The sequence below is a fragment of the Capra hircus genome, chromosome 27, assembly GCF_001704415.2.
Source record: "Capra hircus breed San Clemente chromosome 27, ASM170441v1, whole genome shotgun sequence".
NCBI classification, from domain to species: domain Eukaryota; kingdom Metazoa; phylum Chordata; class Mammalia; order Artiodactyla; family Bovidae; genus Capra; species Capra hircus.
The window spans coordinates 30,308,413-30,328,300 of record NC_030834.1 but is presented as its reverse complement, the minus strand read 5'-3'; the positions used below and the strand labels follow the sequence as shown (position 1 = coordinate 30,328,300).

General features: G+C 48.6%; 1 protein-coding gene across 2 annotated transcripts in view; it reads right to left on the bottom strand.

Annotated features, from left to right (window-relative positions):
* ACSL1 (acyl-CoA synthetase long-chain family member 1) overlaps positions 1-15,897 on the bottom strand; it is a 65,565-nt gene extending 49,668 nt beyond the window's left edge. Inside the window, exon 1 of one of the 2 annotated variants that reach the window (XM_018041882.1) lies at positions 15,773-15,897. The gene's annotated coding sequence lies outside the window, so the exon portion shown is untranslated. The remainder of the gene's footprint in view (positions 1-15,772) is intronic. The other variant, XM_018041881.1, reaches the window with a different exon arrangement.

Here is a 19,888-nt window from a genome sequence, read left to right as displayed (position 1 = left end):
GTCCACGGGCATTCATCCCACACGGGAATTCCTGACCATGGTCACTGCCTTTGGACCATCTCCTCATCCTGAGTATGAGCAACAGAAGGACCACCTGGGTCACTGCAGGACCCCGGGCACAGAGAACAAGTAGTTCCACGGGAATTTATCCCCATCCGCTGCTTTGGGGCTTTCCCTCCCGAGGAAGCAAAGAACACCTTAAACCCACCGAATTTTCACTAAAGTGATTCCAACGGCTCCCCAGGTCAATTTCCAAAAAGATTTTAAAAGGAGAAAGGGAACAGAGATGCTCTGTGTTTTGAAAGCTGATTTAATGAAATAGCTGAGGCAAGTTGAATAATTCTATACTCAACCATTCTCTGCTCACCTTCTTAAAGTTGTCCAAGAGTGGGACACATAGCTTTCCCAGGCAAGTATAGGGCTAGACTGATTTTTTTTTAACCCTTAAGATTAGGGCCAGGCCTCACTCATTCAGATTGGCCACAGGCCACCACTACCACATATGCCCCCAAATAAAGAAATTCCAAATATAACATGCCCAACTGGAACGGATATATTTTGGGGGGATTAGATGAAATGGTCAAATGTCTACTTATAACAGTCTCTCTATTACACATATTTTTAAGTCGTCCAACAATATACATTACTTTATAAATATCTGTTGTTTTCCTATCCACATTTCATGAATTCAAAGTCTTTGAACGTGCTTCTTCCAATAGGGTCTCTGGAAACACGAAAGCTATTTTTTGAGGATTAAAGTTTTCTATAGCATATCTTCACAGTTTTCTCTTCCATTTAAGCTGGTTAAATGGAAGCATTTCTTGAAGTTCTACCTGCAGCTGCCACTGCAAAAATTCTCCTAAGTTACAGGAATACAATTTGTATAATGTTAGGACAGTTAATAAAAACATTTGTCCTACAGGTCCATATTCATATAACTAGACCACACACATCACTGCTTTTCACAAAAATATTCAACACTTGCCTTTGTAAAGCCCAGCTCCCAGAAGTAATTACCTAGCCAGTGTTCAATTTCTTTGCCTTAGCCTTTTATAAGAACCCAAAACTTGGATTGCTGCTGTCCATGGGGTCATACCACTGAGCAACTGAACTGACTGACTGAAGACTTGGATTGGCAGGGCTGGCTTCAAGATTGGGTGTCCCCCTCCACAACTGACATTGTTCAAAATAGTATCCAAGAGAGCACTCCGAAATGGGAAAGCCTTAGTAAGACTCTAAAAGAGGACTGAAAGAGAATTTGGGGAAACCTCACCTTCTTTGGGGCAGGGATCTGATTTAATATCCACATGGGGGTATAGACTGCAAAATCTTGCAATCCCATTCATGAAGCTTGAAGTAAACTGCATAACAATGGTACAGATACCAAATAGAGAATAATGAGGTGGCTTAAGTAAGAGAAAAAAAAAAAAAAGGTAGACTTGATCACAGGCTCTGGGGGAACTGCGTGCAGAGGCAAGAAGTGAGTGTGGTCCAACTTCAGACAGAAACAGGATGATGAGAAGTGACTCCTCACCTCTAGGATTTGGGGAAGTTAATCTGGAACGAATGACAGAGGTGAGTCACACAGCAGAAGGGAAGGTACACCTTCAGGGAAGTCAGCATGAGATTACGACTATCTGTGAGGCCACTGTTAGCTAAGCACGCGCCTTGTGTCAGGCCGGTGCTGAGCAGTTACCCGTGAAAGCATGCTTAAGGCTCCTAACAGTCCTCATTGCACGGAGTCATTACCATCAATGTAAAGATCAGAAGACAGAGCAGGGAAATTCAAGTCCCCGCCCAGCTCCACACAAGAACAGAACCAGAGCCCGGGCCAAGGGCAAGGCTGCTGCACCTAGAGAGGTAAGTGTACGCGGTGAGATTCAAAGCCAGACGAAAGTGGGACAAGACACAGAGGACAGTAAACAGCCAGGGCACACGGGGCTTTAAAAAGTTGGGGTGTGACTCCCAGTATGAAGGGACAAACGGGGCTTGAGCACAGTCGAATACTCTTCAGCCTTAACAGAAGGAGGAAATTCTGATACACGCCAAGACATGAGCGAACCCTGAAAATGCTATGCCAAGTAAAAGAAGTCAGACACAGAAGGACAAATGGTGTATGATCCTGCTTCTACAAGGGACTGAAAATAGGCAAATTCACAGAGACAGAAATAGAGGCTACCCCGGGGTGGGGTGGGTGGGAGTTAAATGCTCCACAGGTACAGTGTCTGTTTCAGATGATGAGAAATTCTGGAACTAGAACGTGGTAATGGTTACACAACACTGGGAATATACTTAATGCCTCTGAATCGTATACTTGATGGTGGTTTAAAAAGGTATATATTATATTTTATCAGAAATTTTTTAAAATCTTAATCACTTACAAAAGTACTGACCAGGATTTAGTAACTAAGTGGATATAAATGAAAAGAAAGGGGGGGGAGGAATAGGAAGGCTGAGTTTTTGAGCCCGGAGGATGATGGTAGAACCCTGAAGTGGAGAGAAGGCTGCAGGGGTCTGCAGGCCCCTCACAGACAGTGTCCTTTCCGCGTGCTCCTCTGGGCGCCCCTGCTGATTGCCGGCCTCGGGGCCAACACAGAGGCACAGGTCCTGCCGCTCATCACTTCCATTCCTCCTCTGAGTTCCTCCCCTTCTGGCACCTCAAAACCCAAGGTTCAAAACCCCTCCACACCGGCTCCATGGTCCCCCTCCCCTACACCTCTGCTCCCTGGCCCTGCTGTAAGATGCCCAGTTCCTACCCAAATAGGCCAGAGGCTGCTTCCCTGAGAAAATTCTCACAGAACCCACTCAGTCAGCAGCAGTGAGTCCTTCCTCTGAAATCTAGGCATGCTTTAGTTCCAGCCCTCGCGTGGTCCTCGGAACCTGGTGTAGGCTCCCCTTGGGGAGATGCTCCCCGTCCTGGTGGGTCTCAAGAGGCCCTCGCACGATGCCCTGTCTAGGACAGGTGCTTCCTACACACTTCCTGAGTCACGAACAACTCTGTGACTCTGCCTGGTTCTCTGCTGCAAGCCCCAGAAGATGTATCATACACACAGAGCTGCGATTCTCCAAAGAGAAAGGGGGTATTCAAGGTACTTTCAAACTTCAGCCTCCTCCCTCAGCACCCACGCTGCTTGTGTGAGTGAGGGCCCTGGGAGGAAGCAGCACCTTCCAGAGGACGTGGAGGCAAAGAGATACACAAGAGGGCAACCCACCTCTGACACACGGCCTTAATACATTCTCCTTCCCAACTCAGACTTATGCATGATGTCACCCCATGGTTATCTAAGGCAACCATCTTCACTTCTCCTTCACAGAAATTTAGATATCCATTCACACAATAGTGTGATTGTGCTGTCATTGTTCAGTCGCTCAGTCGTGTCCGACTTTTTGCAACCCCATAGACTACAGCACACCAGGCCTCCCTGTCCTCCACCACCTCCTAGAGCTTGCTCAAACTCATGTCCGTTGAGTCAGTGATCCCACCCAACCATCCTGTTCTCGGTTGTCCCTTTCTCCTCCGGCCTTCAATCTTTCCCAGCATCAGGGTCTTTTCCAGTGAGTTGGCTCTTCAAATCAGGTGGCCAAAGTATTGGAGGTTCAGCTTCAGCACCGGTCCTTCCAATGAATATTCAGGGTTGATTTCCTTTAGGATTAACTGGTTTGATCTCCTTGCAGTCCAAGGGACTCACAAGAGTCTTCTCCAACAACACAGTTCAAAAGCATCAATTCTTTGGCACTCAGCTTTCTTTATGGTCCAACTCTCACATCCATACACGGCTACTGGAAAAACCATAGTTCTGACTAGACGGACCTTTGTCAGCAAAGTAATGTCTCTGCTTTTTAATATGCTGACTAGGTTTGTCATGGCTTTTCTTCCAAGGACCAAGCGTCTTTTAATTTCATGGTTGCAGTCACCATCTGCAGTGATTCTGGAGTCCAAGAAAATAAAATCTGTCAGTGTTTCCCCATCTATTTGCCATGAAGTGATGGGACCAGATGCCAGGATCTTCATTTTTTGAATGCTGAGCTTTAAGCCAGATTTTTCACCCTCCTCTTTCACCTTCATCAAGAGGCCCTTTAGTTCCTCTTCGCTTTCTGTCATAAGGGTGGCGTCACCTGTGTTATCTGAGGTTATTGACATTTCTCCCAGCAATCTTGATTCTAGCTTGTGCTTCATCTAGCCCAGCATTTCTCATGATGTACTCTGTATAGCAGTTAAATAAACAGAGTGACAACATACAGTCTTGAGGTACTCCTTTCCCTATTAGGAACCAGTCTGTTGTTTCATGTCTGGTTCTAACTGTTGCTTCTTGACCTGCATACAGGTTTCTTGGGAGGTAGGTCAGGTGGTTTGGTATTTCCATCTCTTTTAAGAATTTTCCACAGTTTGTTGTGATCCACATTGTCAAAGACTTTGGGATAGTCAATGAAGCAGAAGTAGATGTTTTTGTGGAATTCTTTCGCTTTGCATGTTAGTGTAAAACAAATCAAGGCTGCCCACAAGGAAGGCGAGAGCAGAAAGGCCTCTCTTAAGCAGAACAGCCGATGCCAGAGGAAAGTCTGAGTCCAGAGCCTGACCCCAGGGCTGGCCACCAATTTCTGAAAGTGTGTTTTCCCTGACAGAAAAGCAAATCTTCCCAACCAGAGAAGCCACCCAGCGACTGGCATGAGGAGCCCTCAGAAACGCCCAGAGTGGCCATCTGGGACACAAGGAATGTTCACAGCAGGACCTACCTGCTCAGCATTCCCCAGAGAGAAAACACCACCAGGCACACAGCTCTCCTCCGTCCTCTCTTCAACACCCAGACAGAGACCTGTCAGGTACACACTTGGGAAAGTGGTAATTACAGTCAGGCCCTGTCCAGTGAAGATATCCAGGTCACCTCAGAGCCTCCGGGTAGGAGCCAGGGCAGCATGGATCTAAGAGGGAATGTTTCCATTCAAAACAAAATGCCTATGAGAAGCAAGATGTGTCCGCCGGTCTTTAAACAGCGATTCACGACTGTGAGGCAGTATCTGGATGCGGGTCAGGTAGGGGCACGGGCCGTTTCCTGATACGAGTCAGACAAGGGACAGCCCTGGACAGCGCGGCCCTGCAGCCAGTCAGCTCCGCTTCAGCGGCTGGAGACCGGCAGGCTGTTAGGCTGACCCAAGGCTTCTGCAAGAACCATGGCAGAAGAGGCTCCTGCGAGCCAAGCTCCCCGCTCACGAGTGGGTCTGACAGATGTGTGGTTTCAGCTGATCTGCGCACAGGGAGGGCTCTCATTACGTCTGTGGGTCCGCACGTCACAGACCATGACACCGTGGTCTGGGGCAGTCAGGCAATACAAGGAGAGCCTGCTATGATCACAGCTGCAGAAGAAGGAAAATTCCTCCGGGAAGAAAAGCCTCTCCACTTCCCTGGCCAGCAAGAAACCACAAAGTAAACCCCGAGGCAGGAGGCTCCCAAGAGCAGGGGAGAACAATTGACCAGGAAACAGGACCAAAGTTCTTTCACAGCGTCCAGGGCTGGGCCCAGTGGCAGGGGCCCTCCTCCGAAGGCTCAGGACTGCGAGGAGGAGGTCCATTTGTTCGAGGAACTGCGCACAGAGAAGGGACCAAAGTCCTGGGGTCCCCTCAGATGCTCTGTCCAAAGCTAGTATGTAACTTCCAGTAGCAGCTACGGGAGGAGGCAGAAGAGAATCAGGAAAGAACGTGAGACCCACGTGCACAGAGCTCTCTGTCCAGGGACTGGCCATGCCCATGAGCTGCAAAACCCTGAGCCGATGCCCCCTGCTGCCAGGGTGGGCTGGGGTGGCGGGGGGTGGGGCGGCAGGGAGAAAGGGGGAACAAGGGAAGATTCGTCCCTTCTGTCACCAACATACCACACCGCATCTCCGAGACGATGCTAGAAGAGGCCCAAGCTGGCCACACAGTCCTGGCATTCAGTACCAAATAACAGGATCCCACCCACCCAGAAACTCTGGGTGACAGCGGGATGTATATAAAGAAAACTTCTAAAGGAAACAGCCCATTGTTAAAAACCATCAGTTCTACGGGGGGTCTGCTTTATGGTTTTATTATTCTTTGTACTTTTCTGTGTGTGTGTGTGTGTGTGTGTGTGTGTGTGTGTGTGTTTAATTTTTCAAGATAAAGAAGCTATAACTAGCTCAGGTCAGTTCCTTTCCTCCTGTATTTATGCTTTTCTCACCTGCTCCAGAAAGGGTCCCAGGTGGTAAACTGCCCTTCCCACAGAATGACAGATGGGTGAAAGCCCCTCCCAGAGAAGACATGTCTAAGCTCTCACCGTCTGTCCTAACCTTTAAGAGTTAATGCATCTGCGGGAGTGAACTACACTATCCAGGGCCTGGTTCCAGGAGCCAGACAGGCAAGAAAGCACTGTGTATGGGCTGGAACACAAAGGGAGGTCAGTCCAGTGAGCCAGGAGCCAGATAGGAACAGGCAAAGGCAGGCAGGGGTGAGCAAATACCGAGGCCCTACCTGTGCTGGGATTCACCAGGGTGGCGGGTGGGTTAAAGACGTTGGTGACATATATCAGAGGCCCAGACACTCCTCTCTCCCAGGAGAGCACCCCAGGCAGGCCGCAGGCTGGGCATCGGCTAGCTGCAAGAGCCACATAGGAAGCAGCCCAGTCCTTGCTGCCCCCAGAGGTCGTGGGGATCAAATAGCAGTGACCTGGAGAAGAAGGCTAAGGGGACACATGGTTGGGTAGAGTTACTCACACCTCTCAAAATAGAGCAGGGTTTCACAGGGATGGATAAACCCAAAAAACGGCTAACAGAGCAGGTGTGAGTGGAAAACTGGATAAAAGTCAGACTTTGACCCAGAGACAGAGCGAGGCCAGCTACTCTCAGGCTTGGAAGAAACCCACTTTTGAGTGTTGCGAGATTTCAGCCCTGGGGATGCCCTCCGTGGTGCTGGAGTGGGCGAGACATGAGAAAAGGTTAAGGAGGATTTGGCTCACTGTGGGTGGAGAGATGAGGGAGCCCTTGGCAGCTAGGGTTACACCCAGAGTTCAGGTAACTATAAGAAAAGGTGATTAGCCCTGGGGAAGCTAAAGACAAAACAAATCCAACCAGTTGCAGAGAGTTATAGAATAATGCCCCAGTGTTTAAAAGAAGGAAGGGGAAAAAAAAAAAAGAGATTGTCCAATCTGGCCTCCTTGGAACAAGCAAGCGCTAGTTTTGGGTCTCTATTTCCCGCTTATGCTTTCTTTACATTCTTATTATGAAAACTTCCAAATCTATTCAAAAGTATATAGGGTAGTACAAGAAGCCACCATGTACCCATAATAATCCCAGCTTCGGTTTCAATAACGATCGACACCTCGTCAGTGTTGTTTCATTCTATATCTGTTTCTTAAAAAACAAAAGCAAATCCCAAACATCCTATCATTCAGGTGACACTTCTGAGGCCCATTTTAGCTCTATGATTCTACAGCTTCGGGGACTTGGTTCTAAGAAGATTAAGACTGGCACATACATGGCCACCTGCCACTAACCAAAGGGTTAAACAAAGAAAGCCAACACAAACATTGATTTGAAGTGGCCAATCCAGCATATTTAATTGACATGCAAAAAAAAAAAGTACATATATAGACACCGAGAATATTTAGGGAGCTAGAGGAGAAGGAAATGGCAACTCACTCCAGTGTTCTTGCCTAGAGAATCCTGTGGCCAGAGGAGCCTGGAGGGCTGCTGTCCATAGGGTCACACAGAGTTGGACACGACTGAAGCCACTTAGAATGCATGCATGCATTGGAGAAGGAAATGGCAACCCACTCCAGTGTTCTTGCCTGGAGAATCCCAGGGACGGAGGAGCCTGGTGGGCTGCCATCTATGGTGTCGCACAGAGTTGGACATGACTGAAGTGACTTAGCAGCAGCAGCAGCAGTGGGAAAGAACCTGCCTGCCAATGCAGGAGACGGAAGAGATGTCTCCATCCCTGGGTCAGGAAGATCCCCTGGAGGAAGGCCTGGAAACACACTCCAGTATTCTGGCCTGGAGAATCCCCATGAACAGGGGAGCCCAGCAGGGTAAAGTCCATGGGATCACACAGAGTCAGACACGACTGAAGCAACTTAGCACAGATGCAGGGGGCACGGGAGTGAATAAAATGAAATCCTTGTCCTAAGGACACTTCTTTCTACCCTGCCCCGTCTTGGGTCCAAAGGCAAAACATCTTCCAGACTTAACCCAGCTCTCCTAAAGTCAGAGACCAATTTGACATGAATCACAACCCAGTGTCACAAAGCACTGTCTAGTCTCCCTTCACTAACAAATTCTCTCATTTTAAAAATGGCACTTGGAAGGATCTTGCCACACTGCTGGCAGAGAAGGAGTTACTTTTCTGGCTCTTGAAACTTTTGATAATGCATCAAAAAGCATACATAAATATACCCCTAATGTGTAGATGCACTTATTTATAAACTATATACAAATATGTGCTGGTGTTATGAACAAAATTATGAATTTGAAAAGAAAGCTAAAAAATAAACATCTACATAAGCTGTAACACATCCACCTGCACCCTAATAGACGGTCTACCTCTCAACAGAGGGGGGGCAGTGCCCCCGATCTTGGAGACCAGTGTTCCTCCTCTGTGTCATCTGCCTGCCAAGAGTCTCGGTCAGTTCCCAATTACGGGCGGCAATAAATGCAACTGCTCACTGGAGCACCTGCAGAAAGAAGCCCGCCACACCCAGGACGTGGGCTAACGGTGCCCGCCCAGGCTGCCCATGGACTTGCCATCCAGGAAGGAGACAAAAATACCCTGCAAGGCCCCGTGATGGAAAGAAGAATGTTGGGGAGGGCAGGACAGTGAGGGTCATGGGCACCCAGGGCAGTGCAGAGGCCAAGTGTCCCAGGCAAGGCCCCCGGCAGGCCAAGGGGCTGGCTCATCAGAGGTGGTCTGTCTCAGACCCCATAGCTGGAGTCCCTACGTGCCCTCCCAAGAGGCCCTGAAGTCTGAGGCATTGGTCGCTGACTCATGTCAGGAGGGAAAACTCAGCCTAGCACCATCTCTGGCATCTAGGCTGCTCAAGCTGCCTGGTGTACCCTGTGACTGCAGGTCCCTCCCCCATGAGGTGGTTGGCTGGACTGCTTGACAGCAAGGTCCCTGCTCCATCTGGGGCACCTCCAAGGCTTGCTTGAGGCACAGCGTGGATAACTGTCTTAGAGGATGAACAAACAGCTATCTGACAATTTCACCATCCACACAGAAACAAGGTAGGATTTTTGGTAGGAATACCAGGTAAACGAAGGCTACAGTACAGTTACGTAACATTGTCTAGAACTTGACATTGATCTTCTTCCTGTGAAGCCCATAGCCACCTGTTGCTCAAGTATAACAAACTACCCCCGGAGAGACCTCAGATGCCCTCTGGCTTGCCAAGTTCAACCCCGGGAAAGCACAGGCTTTGGTCTGGGGATTTTCAATGGCTTGATGTCAGCTATAAGATCTGAGCCTTGCAGGGATTATAATATACAAACCTTGAACAATGGAATGTACATTCTTATCAGTGACAGCATTTATGGGATAACTGTCCATCTGAATGGATGACTGGCTCCGTCAGTCACCAGATGATTATTAAGTACTTACAAGCAGTCAGGTCCTATGTTAAATGCTGCTGAAGACACAGAAAATGACAGTGACCAGGTCTGCTAAATGCAGAGCTGAGTATGTGGCTGGGGGCCTATCTGGGGGGACTGAGCTAAGCACATATGAAGAGGCAAAGGAAGGGTGGGAGGGGTGGGGTGGCAGCTTGCCACTCAGAAACTGAAGAACCAGTGCACCTAGGCATCAAACAACTGGAACAGAAGTAGGCCAACCACCAGAACAGGGTTCAGGAGAGCCTCTGCCGGCCCGGCATTAACCCTTTGGTTTCTGAATGAGGGGTGGGTGCTCAGGGTAGCAGCTCTTTTCTAACCAGAATGCGAGTGTCTCAACATTTTAACCACCAGCTCTTGTCGGTTGAGGGTTCCAGTGAGTGATATGGAGTCTGAGGATGGTGAGGGTCACTCCAGGAAAAGGGCCTCTGAAAAGCAGGAGCATGAGCAAGGAGGCAGGGACCAGGATATCATTGCAGCTGGGGGGTGGGGGGTCATGCCAGGGAGGCTCACCCGGGACACAGGAAGGTGGGTCAGGTGGCAGACAGTGCTCACGTACAGAGTAGTCATGGGTGCAGAGGCCTTGGTTCAACCCTGTGCCACCAGAGTCTCCAAAAGTCCCAGCATGTGGCTGTTTGGCAGACTCATGGGAGACAGCAGGTTCGAACTGGATTCCAGAAGCCCCCAAGAGCCAAGCTACCCAAAGACGTGGGGCCTTCCAGAGGAACCCTGGGAGGCTTCTGGGCAGAGGAGGGATTTGATCAGAACTCTGTGTTAGGAAGTGTCACCATCATTTTTTTTTTTAACTAAGCACACTTGTTTTCTAAACTAGAGGTGACAGACTGTGGATGAGGGTGGCGACCTGGACAAGAAAAGGAGGAAACGCACGTGTGCTGGGCAGCATGGTACAGAATAACGGAAAATGCCGACTGGCTGGGTCTCAGGGTGCAGGTCAAGGATGACACCAAGGTCCAGCCATTCCTCCAACAGGCACAGGGCCCGGGAACAAACTCCACCATACGTCACGGCCTGAGGGGAACACAGTTTATGCAACCTTGGGAAGTCACTCCGCCCCTGGGCACCAGGTACTATGTCAGGTGATGAGTGAGTTAGGGTCCCTGAGCCAGGGGGGTGCTGGAGTGTCTCCAAGGCCAGGAAGCAACTGTATCTCCAGTTTATGTGACCTGGGACTCCCACCCTGCCCTCCTTCAACCATGGCAGCCATGCTTTTATTTATTTCATATACTGGGGTTCTGCCTAAAATTATCTTGGGGGAAAGGAGGCCACAACTGAGAGACAATATCTCTGTGCCTTCAAACCCTGCAAGACATTTAAAAGGTTTCCAGCACAATCTAGAACAGGAGCAACTTCTAGGGCTGGCAAAGCCCTTTTGCTCTCTAATTCTCTAAAAAAGTCACAGCTGTGTAGCAGGTGATCTTATCACTGGCCAAAAGGAATGGAATCAAAATCTGTCTCCGTTTCAGCCTGCTGATGGTGAAGACAACGTGTGAACAGGACAGGGGACAGCAAGGGAGCAAGGCCAGGGAAGAACCAGCTCTGTCCTCAGTCTTGCCACCAGCTAGATAACCTGGAACTTTCCAGGGCGCCCCCTTAGACTAAGATCCCTTCAAGTTCGAGAAGAGCCGAGCCAGTAGGTGCTCTGGCTCTGAAACCGGACTGCTGAGGTTCAAACCCTGGTCTGAGAGACTTTCTCTGTGTCTGTTCCTTTTCACCTTTCATCAGATATGGATATATGTAGGACTGCTTTACAGGGTAGCTGGGACGATGAACTGGGTTAACAGCTCTGAAGCGCCCAGAGCAGCGCCTGGTGCTGTTGGCTGTATGACCCTTCATCCTATTCGCTCAGCTAACACTGCCCTGCTTCCTAGCTGACAGCTGAGCCTGGCGGGAAAGGAGGTTCTGTAGCAACTTTCTATTTACTCTGGTTAACAAAAGAAAAAATAGTATCCAGGGCATTTTGGCCTTATGTATATGGACATTTTCCCCACAACAAACCTGTGGGGAAAGTGCCAATTTCTATAGTAGCCAAGTAAGTGTGCCAATGGACAGATAATACATTTATCAGAAGTCCCTCCCAAGTGAGGAAATGGTCTAAAAGGCAGCCCACACTTCCCCCTGCGGTGCCCTAACTTCTTTCCACTTATCTTTCCAAAGCATGAATCCTTATTTCAACAGTTTTTGACTAAAACACATGAACCCATGGTTCATTAAAACCATCCAGTAATAAAAAATAATTTCCAAATCATGGTCAGTTTCAACAGTTTTAAAGCAGTGAAAGTGAAAGTGTTAGTTGCTCGGTCATGACCAACTCTTTGCAACCCCATGGACTGTGGCTCCTCTGTCTTTGGGATTCTCCAGGCCAGAATACTGGAGTGGGTAGCCTTTCCCTTCTCCAGGGGATCTTCCCAACCCAGGGATCAAACCTGGGTCTCTTGCATTAGCAGGCAGATTCTTCACCATCTGAGCCACCAGGGAAGCCCCTTTAAAGCAGAATATTCCCTAACTTAAAGAAAAAAAAGACATACTGAAATACATAAGATATTTAGTAAACTTTTCTAAATGTCCAATAATAGGGGAAAGGTAAATAATTTATGACACATTGCATAAACTATGTAAGACATTCATCTTCAAAACTCATTTTTTTCAAGAGTATGTAACAACGTGGAGAAAGTGTCCACAATATACCTTAGGTCATTAAAGTCAAATGAGCAAAAATATTATCTTCAATGCAAAAGCAAAAGCAGCCTGTAGGATCTAGTTCTTCAATCAGGGACTGAACCCAGGCCACAGCAGTGAAAGCACAGAATCCTAAACCACTAAGCCACCAGCGAACTCCTAGATTTATTTTTTATGGTTCTCAATTTTCCATAACAAGTATAGATTTCTATTATAATATTAAATGGATATGTTATATAAATTATACACCACATAATTATATACTGTATTTATATAAATACACAATTTTTACTCATATAGCTTTTCTGAGGCAAATGGTTTTTGAGTTAGCTATTAGACAGCTTTCAAATTTTTACTTACAACTAGACAACTACATGGAGCCACCAGTCCTGAAACCTTAGACATGGGACAGAACTGGCCTCCAACTGAATGTATTCTTTGGCAGAAGAAAGCACAGGGGAGCAGAGTCCTCACCTCCAGCTAAGTTTTTGGCCAAAGAATGTGCCATCCCTCCAAGCTGGCCAAATTTCTGGGAAGGATCCTTCCTATTTCACCCTCCCCTCTTGATTCTATAAAAGTGACCACTAATAACTGTGTCCTCTCCAACACAGTGAAAGTGAAAAGTCAAAGTCACTCAGTTGTATCCAAATCTTCGCAACCCAGGCCAGAATACTGGCATGGGTAGCTTTTCCCTTCTCCAGGGGATCTTCCCGACCCAGGAATCAAACCGGGGTCTCTTGCATTAGCAGGCAGATTCTTTACCAACTGAGCTATCAGGGGAGCTCACGGTGAAGAACTTCTAAATGTTAGTGTGTGAAAAAGCAGACAGATGAAGATGACACAGATTAAGTGACCAGTTTCTCCTGTCTCTGTGGTACAAATTATGTATCATCTCAAGCTTCACAAATTAGGAATTCTTAAAGAGTTCGCATTCAGCATTTTAGGTGACCAGTGGGAGAGGAAATGACATGGAGCTGGGCACACAAGCACTGGTGAGCCTGCCTCCATGTTCTAGTTCATCAAGTCCAGCTATGTATTTGTTTAAAAGTTCCCCAAGGCTCCTGTTAGGACTAGAACATTGACACTCAAACTCAACCGCTGGCAGCTTCAGATTAGCTCTGTTCACTGAGACTTGATCTCCAGGAATGAGTGTCAAAGCGAAGTGACTCTAATGTGTTTGTCTGAACACCAAGTTGAACAGCTAACCTTCAACAAAAACTGGCACCTCTGATCTCTCTCCTTACTGGCCGTGGCCTGTCAGAAAGCAGAGCTTGAAGGGGACTTCGAGTCCCTACAGATCTCAGCTGCCTTAAGGGATATTCCTTTGTATTTTCGAACACAGGAGCCTAAACCATTGTATCATCCAAATAAATCTGTTCACAAAGCATGATTAATTCTGTCACCATTGACAGCATTAGGTTATGAGAGTAAACGCAAAAGACCATAGGACATAGGTGGCAAATTTGCACAAAAAATTCAGAAACAAAGTTATTCTGTCCCTCCAAGGTTACTGAACATCACGTCTAGAAATGACTACTTATTCCTACAGTCATGCTCTTTTTCAGAAAAGTGAAACTTGAAGGGAGAGAGGAGAAATCCCCAGCTGTAAAGACAAAACAACATAATCTTTCCCCAACCCCTCCTCCAAACTTCCACAAGATAGCTACATCAAAACCAAAGATGCAGCCTGCCCTGGACATCAAGGAGGACACTGTGGCATGCGGGTACACAGTCAGCTATACCAAAGCTCAACCAAAAGCTGTGATAGTTATGAGAACTCAACCTGTATGATATAAATAGAGACCTTTCTTCACCTGCATTTGTCACAAGTATCATTCTCTTAAATGCCCCAAATTTAAAAGCCCAGAGATTCTTTTTAGTCAGGTTGCCCACAATAATAAAAAATACTGCCAAACTATGCTTGACAGAGACAGGAAGGAAATAGGTCAACATGCTAATAACTGTGAGAGAAGGGTGATTTTAAAAGTCTGTTCCATTTACAGCAAATGCAGAAACCAGGTCTATAACACATGGTCTATGATGTGTCTATCTGAAGTGAGAGAGGGAGATATGAAATGGGTTACTCTTCAGGGTTTGCTTTTTTCAGTCACAGAATTTTAGTTTCTGAAAGACTTTAGTCTAATGCACCCGTTTCCACATGAGGAGTCAAGTTTCAGCCTGAGAAGGGATTCTCCCAGTTGAATCAGAACAAGAATGAACATTTCCCAGGACTTGGCTCCACACTGATGGGAAGAGAAGATTACTTTAAAGGTCCCACCTTCTCAAGCCCATCCAACCAGACAATCAACTCAAATCTTAAGTTTTAAGCCAATTCAACCTGCCACCTCAGTCTGAAAAAGCTGAATCAAGCCAGAGGTACCCACTAGCTTTTAGTTTGTAAGTGTTAAGCAATTAATTGTTTAGGAGATAATAATCACAGCTGAAATTTGTCAGAAACTATGAAATTAACCAGTTTCTCTCATGCTAAGCAAAGGTAAAAAATAAACGGATATTAAGTTGGGGCACTTTACATACACCTGCACCAACAAGAAGCTTAAATGTTAGAACTTTCAAAGGCAAGGGTACTATTCTAACGGTATTAATTAAGCTCCATAACCTTGAAAGTGGGTAGGGTGGGGAAGGGGTTTGCAAATTCTAGCCTAACACACCGATTAAGAGGAGCATCTGTCTCTGTGTTCTCGTCCACGTGTTCATTCAAGTCACCTACCACCACGCTCCGTCTAGGCGGCAAGGAGATAGATATCATGATTTTTACTTCCTAATTTCAAAACATGCCAGGCTCTTTAAAACGACTCCATCACGGCCATGTACAGCAGCTGTGGCACTCCTCTGCAGGCACCGCGAGAATTTCCACATGTGGCCACCAGCTTCGGATGCTGCCTTTGACCCTCCCGCGGGCGCGCAGGGACCACCCTTCACGCGGAGGCTCTGATGCTTCCACGCACGATCCGAGCATGCCCCCAACCCGCCTCGGAGGGGCAAGAGGGAGGCCGCGACCCAGAGAGCATCGACACGGCCCCGCGGCGATCATCGCCCCGAATCTGCAGCTCTGGGTCCGGCTTCCCGCTGGGCGGTCCCCGCCGCCACACAAACAAGGACCCGGATCCGCGGCGCGCGTCACCCGCACCCCGCCGTGCACCAGCCCAGCGCCCGCGCCGCCGGGGGAAGAGGCGGGCGGGCATCGCCGGCTCTCTTGCACAGGAAGCAGCGGCGGTATCGGGCGGCTTGGAGGCCTCCGCGGCGGAGGGAACTCGGGGAGCCGCCGGGCAGAGGCCGGAAAAGAGGAACGTCGCTGCGATCCGAGGGCGGGTTCTCGCGTCTCCGCTGCGGCCGCCACCTCCCGGGCTCCGGCCGGCGGGCAGCCTTAGACCCGAGTCCCCGCCGAGACCCGGGCGGCGCCGCAGCAGGTACGGATGCGGCTCCCCCCCGCTAGAAGGAGCACTCACCTCCTCCGCAGGCCCGGCAGTCCGCCGCCGGCTGTCACTACAGCCCACTGCCGGCCCCGGCTGGGTCCGGATGCTATTTAAGGGCGCCGCCGCCGCTTCCGAGAGCTGGCTGCGCTCCAGCCGCTCGCTGCAGCCTAGGAGCCGGGCTGAGGCCAGAGCGCGGGCCCCGCCCGCCCCGCCTCGGGCCCCGCCCCGCCCCGCCCCCGGCCCGCCCCTCCCCGCCTGGGCCCCACTCCCCCGCCGCGCGCCTGCCCTGCGGTCCGGTCGAGCGCGTGCCCGGCGGCTGGTGGAAGCTTGGGGCACCGCGGGGGACGAACGCATCTCCAGGCTGGATTTCACAAGGAGTCCAAGGAAGGGCAAAGAGTAAATTGTGGTGGCTCAGCCCAGAAGTCTGCAGTGCCGGAGGGCGGGCCGGGAGACGCCCTTTCACGTCTTCCACCTTCAACCACAGGCCCTCTGACTCCTTGGGGGCGGAGGCTTTTGCCGGGAGGCTCCCTGGAGGTCCTGAGGGCTTTCCTTTCCTATTGGCTGTGGCAGAGAACTTGCATGATCCATTTAACCTGGTTTCACCTCCCCACCCGCCCCCTCCCCCGCCCCCCCCCCCCCCGCCCCCATGCGGTTTCGCCACAGTCCCTGGCCGGGAAAGGCCCTGTTCTGGACTTCTGCAGAGCGCTGGACATAAGACCAACAGGACAGATGAGCCTCAGGATAGTTGGATCAGAGCACAGGCTCGACACCACTCAAGGACAGTGTCCCCTTGCCAAGTTTTGAGGGCCCGTTCGCGGCTCAGCCCTGGCCATGCGGTTTTGAGGGCTTCTGTCTCTGTGCATGCGATGTCCATTGGGGCCTTCCAGGGCCCAGAGCAGTTTTTTTTCAGGCTCCTGATCCAAATGGTATTTTTCCTCTTAGCTCCTGAGGCCTGCCAGTAGCCTTAACCTCTAATACCAGGGTTCTAGTTACAGTGGCACTTGTGCCCGATGGTGGATAGAGGACTCTTGTCTAGTACTGCTTTGAATTGGAGGCATGAGAATTAGAATAAACGCCTCTAATAATGACAGATAACCTCTACTGAAATATTTCACACCGATTATCTTATTGAATCTTCCTCATAACCTTCTGAAGTGGATGCAGTCTCTATTCCCTTTTCACAGATGAGGCCCAGAAAGGTTGAATGCTAGGGAAGGCAAAATTATGTGGGAATTTAGGCGGTCTGCTTCCAGAGTGCATCCACAATAGTCAGGGGACGTGTACAGGTTCTTCTGCTCAGGTGAACTTGTGCTGGCTGAGGCCTCAAGCACTCAGATCGAGGCCATGATGATGCCCTAAGGACTTCTCCTGGGCCCCTCTCACTGGCTCAGAGCATCTGCTGTGGCAGCAGCACTCATCTCCTGCACGTGGTACAGCGATGGTGAGGCAGCCCACACTCCAGCGGCCTCTGCAACAGCTCGCTTCTCCTAGGCTCTCTTCTCCAGTTACATCTGCTAGCTCTGGACTCTCCATTTAAAACTAACAATGGGCTCCACTTTCATTTTTACTCATTTCCACTTGGCTAATCCTGGATTTAGACCTCTGTCCAGGTCCCCTTCTCACCTGTGGTTCCATCATTTCAGTCCCTCTTTCCCACCCACCCCCTCCGACTGCTCCAGCCAGTCCTCCAGGCCCGGTGCCTCTTCAGATGCTTCCCAAGGTCTGTGGTGTACCAGTTTGCCAGGGCAGCCACAACAGGGTGCCACAAACTGGGTGACTCAAACAACAGAAATGTATTATCTTACAGTTCTGGAGAACCATACAAAAAAGATCTTAATGACCTGGATAACCACGATGGTGAGATCACTTACCTAGAGCCAGTCATCCTGGAATGCGAAGTGAAGTGAGCCTTAGGAACTATCACTATGAACAAAGCTAGAGGAGGTGATGAAATTCCAGCTGAGCTATTTCAGATCCTAAAAGATGATGCTGTTAAAGTACCACACTCAATATGCCAGCAAATATGGAAACCTCTGCAGTGGCCACAGGACTGGAAAAGGTCAGTTTTCATTCCAATTCCAAAGAAAGGCAATGCCAAAGAATGCTCAAACTACCGCACAATTGCACTCATCTCACATCAAGCAAGGTAATGCTCAAAATCCTTCAAGCTAGGCTTCAACAGTAAGTGAACTGAGAACTTACAGATGTACAAGCTGGATTTAGGACAGGCAGAGGAACCAGAGATCAAATTGCCAACATCCATTGGATCATCAAAAAAGCAAGAGAGTTCCAGAAAAACATCTACTTCTGCATCATTGACTACTCTAAAGTCTTTGTGTGGATCACAACAAACTGTGGACAATTCTTAAAGAAATGGGAATACCAGACCATCTCACCTGCCTCCTGAGAAACCTGTATGCAGGTCAAGAAGCAACAGTTAGAACTGGACATGGAACAGCAGATTGGTTCTAAATTGGGAAAGGAGTACGTCAAGGCTGTATATTGTCACCCTGCTTATTTAACTTCTATGCATAGTACATCATACAGAATGTCAAGCTGGAAGAATCACAAGCTGGAATGAAGATTGCTGGGAGAAATATCAATAACCTCAGATATGCAGATGACATCACCCTTATGGCAGAAAGTGAAGAGAAACTAAAGAGCCTTTTGATGAAGATGAAAGAGGAGAGAAAAAAAGCTGGCTTAAAATTCAACATTCAAAAAGTGAAGATCCTGGCATCCAGTCTCATCATTTCATGGCAAATAGATGGGGAAACCATGGAAACAATGACAGACTTTATTTTCTTGGGCTCCAAAATCACCGCAGATGGTGACTGCAGCCATGAAATTAGAAGATGCTTGCTCCTCAGAAGAAAAGTTATGACCAACCTAGATAGCATATTGAAGACCAGAGACATTACTTTGCCAACAAAGGTCCACTTAGTCAAAGCTATAGTTTTTCAGGTAGTCATGTATGGGTGTGAGAGTTGGACTGTAAAGAAAGCTGAGTGCTGAAGATTTGATGCTTTTGAACTGTGGTGTTGGAGAAGACTCTTGAGAGTCCCTTGGACTGCAAGGAGATCCAAACCAGTCCATCCTACAGGAAAACAGTCCTGAATATTCATTGGAAGGACTGAGGCTGAAGTTGAAACTCCAATATTTTGGCCACCTGATGCAAAGAACTGACTAATTGGAAAAGACCCTGATGCTGGGAAAGATTGAAGGCAGGAGGAGAAGGGTACGACAGAGGATGAGATGGTTGGATAGCATCACCAACTTGATGGACATGAGTTTGAGTAAACTCCGGGAGTTGGTAATGGACAGGGAAGCCTGGTGTGCTACAGCCTGTGGGGTCACAAAGAGTCGGACACAACTGAGCAACTGAACAACAACAGTTCTGGAGGCTAGATGTTCAAGATCAAGGTGTTAGCTGAGTTGGTTCTCTCTGCAGGCTGTGTGGAGAGAATCTATTCCAGCCCTCTCATTTTACCTTGGGAATAGCTGTCTTCTCCCTGTGTCTCCTTGTATGACTTTCCCTCCGTTAAATGCCTGTGTTCAGATTTCTCCTAATAAGGATATCAATCAAACTGGATTACAGGCTTTCCTGATTGCTCAGCAGTGAAGAATTCACCTGTAGAGCAGGAAACAGGGGTTTGATCCCTGGCTCAGGATGGTCCCTGGAGGAGGAAATGGCAACCCACTCCAGTATTCTTGCCTGGAGAATCCCATGGACAGAGGAGCCTGGCAGGCTACAGTCCAAAGGGTCGCAAAAAGTCGGACACAAGTGAGCAACTAAGCATGCACTCACACACTGCATTTTGTTCAACTTAAGTCACAATCAGTTGTAAGATGCGCCATTATTTTATATATCCCTGAAAAAAAAAATGCTGCCCATTATACCTGCAGGACATTCTCAATTGGAAGATACATCCTATATTGATTAGCTTTCATAGCGCATCACCTTCAAGTGGCTTAAACAACAATCGTTCGTTAGCTTATGATTCTGTGGCTTGGCATTTGGGCTGGGTTTAGCTGGGCAGTTCCTCTGTTGGTTTCTCTTGGGCTCTCTCCGACAGCTGGTCAGCTGGTGGATAAACTGGGGCTGGCTGGTCTGAGGATGGCCTTGCTCACAGGTTTGATGATCATCGG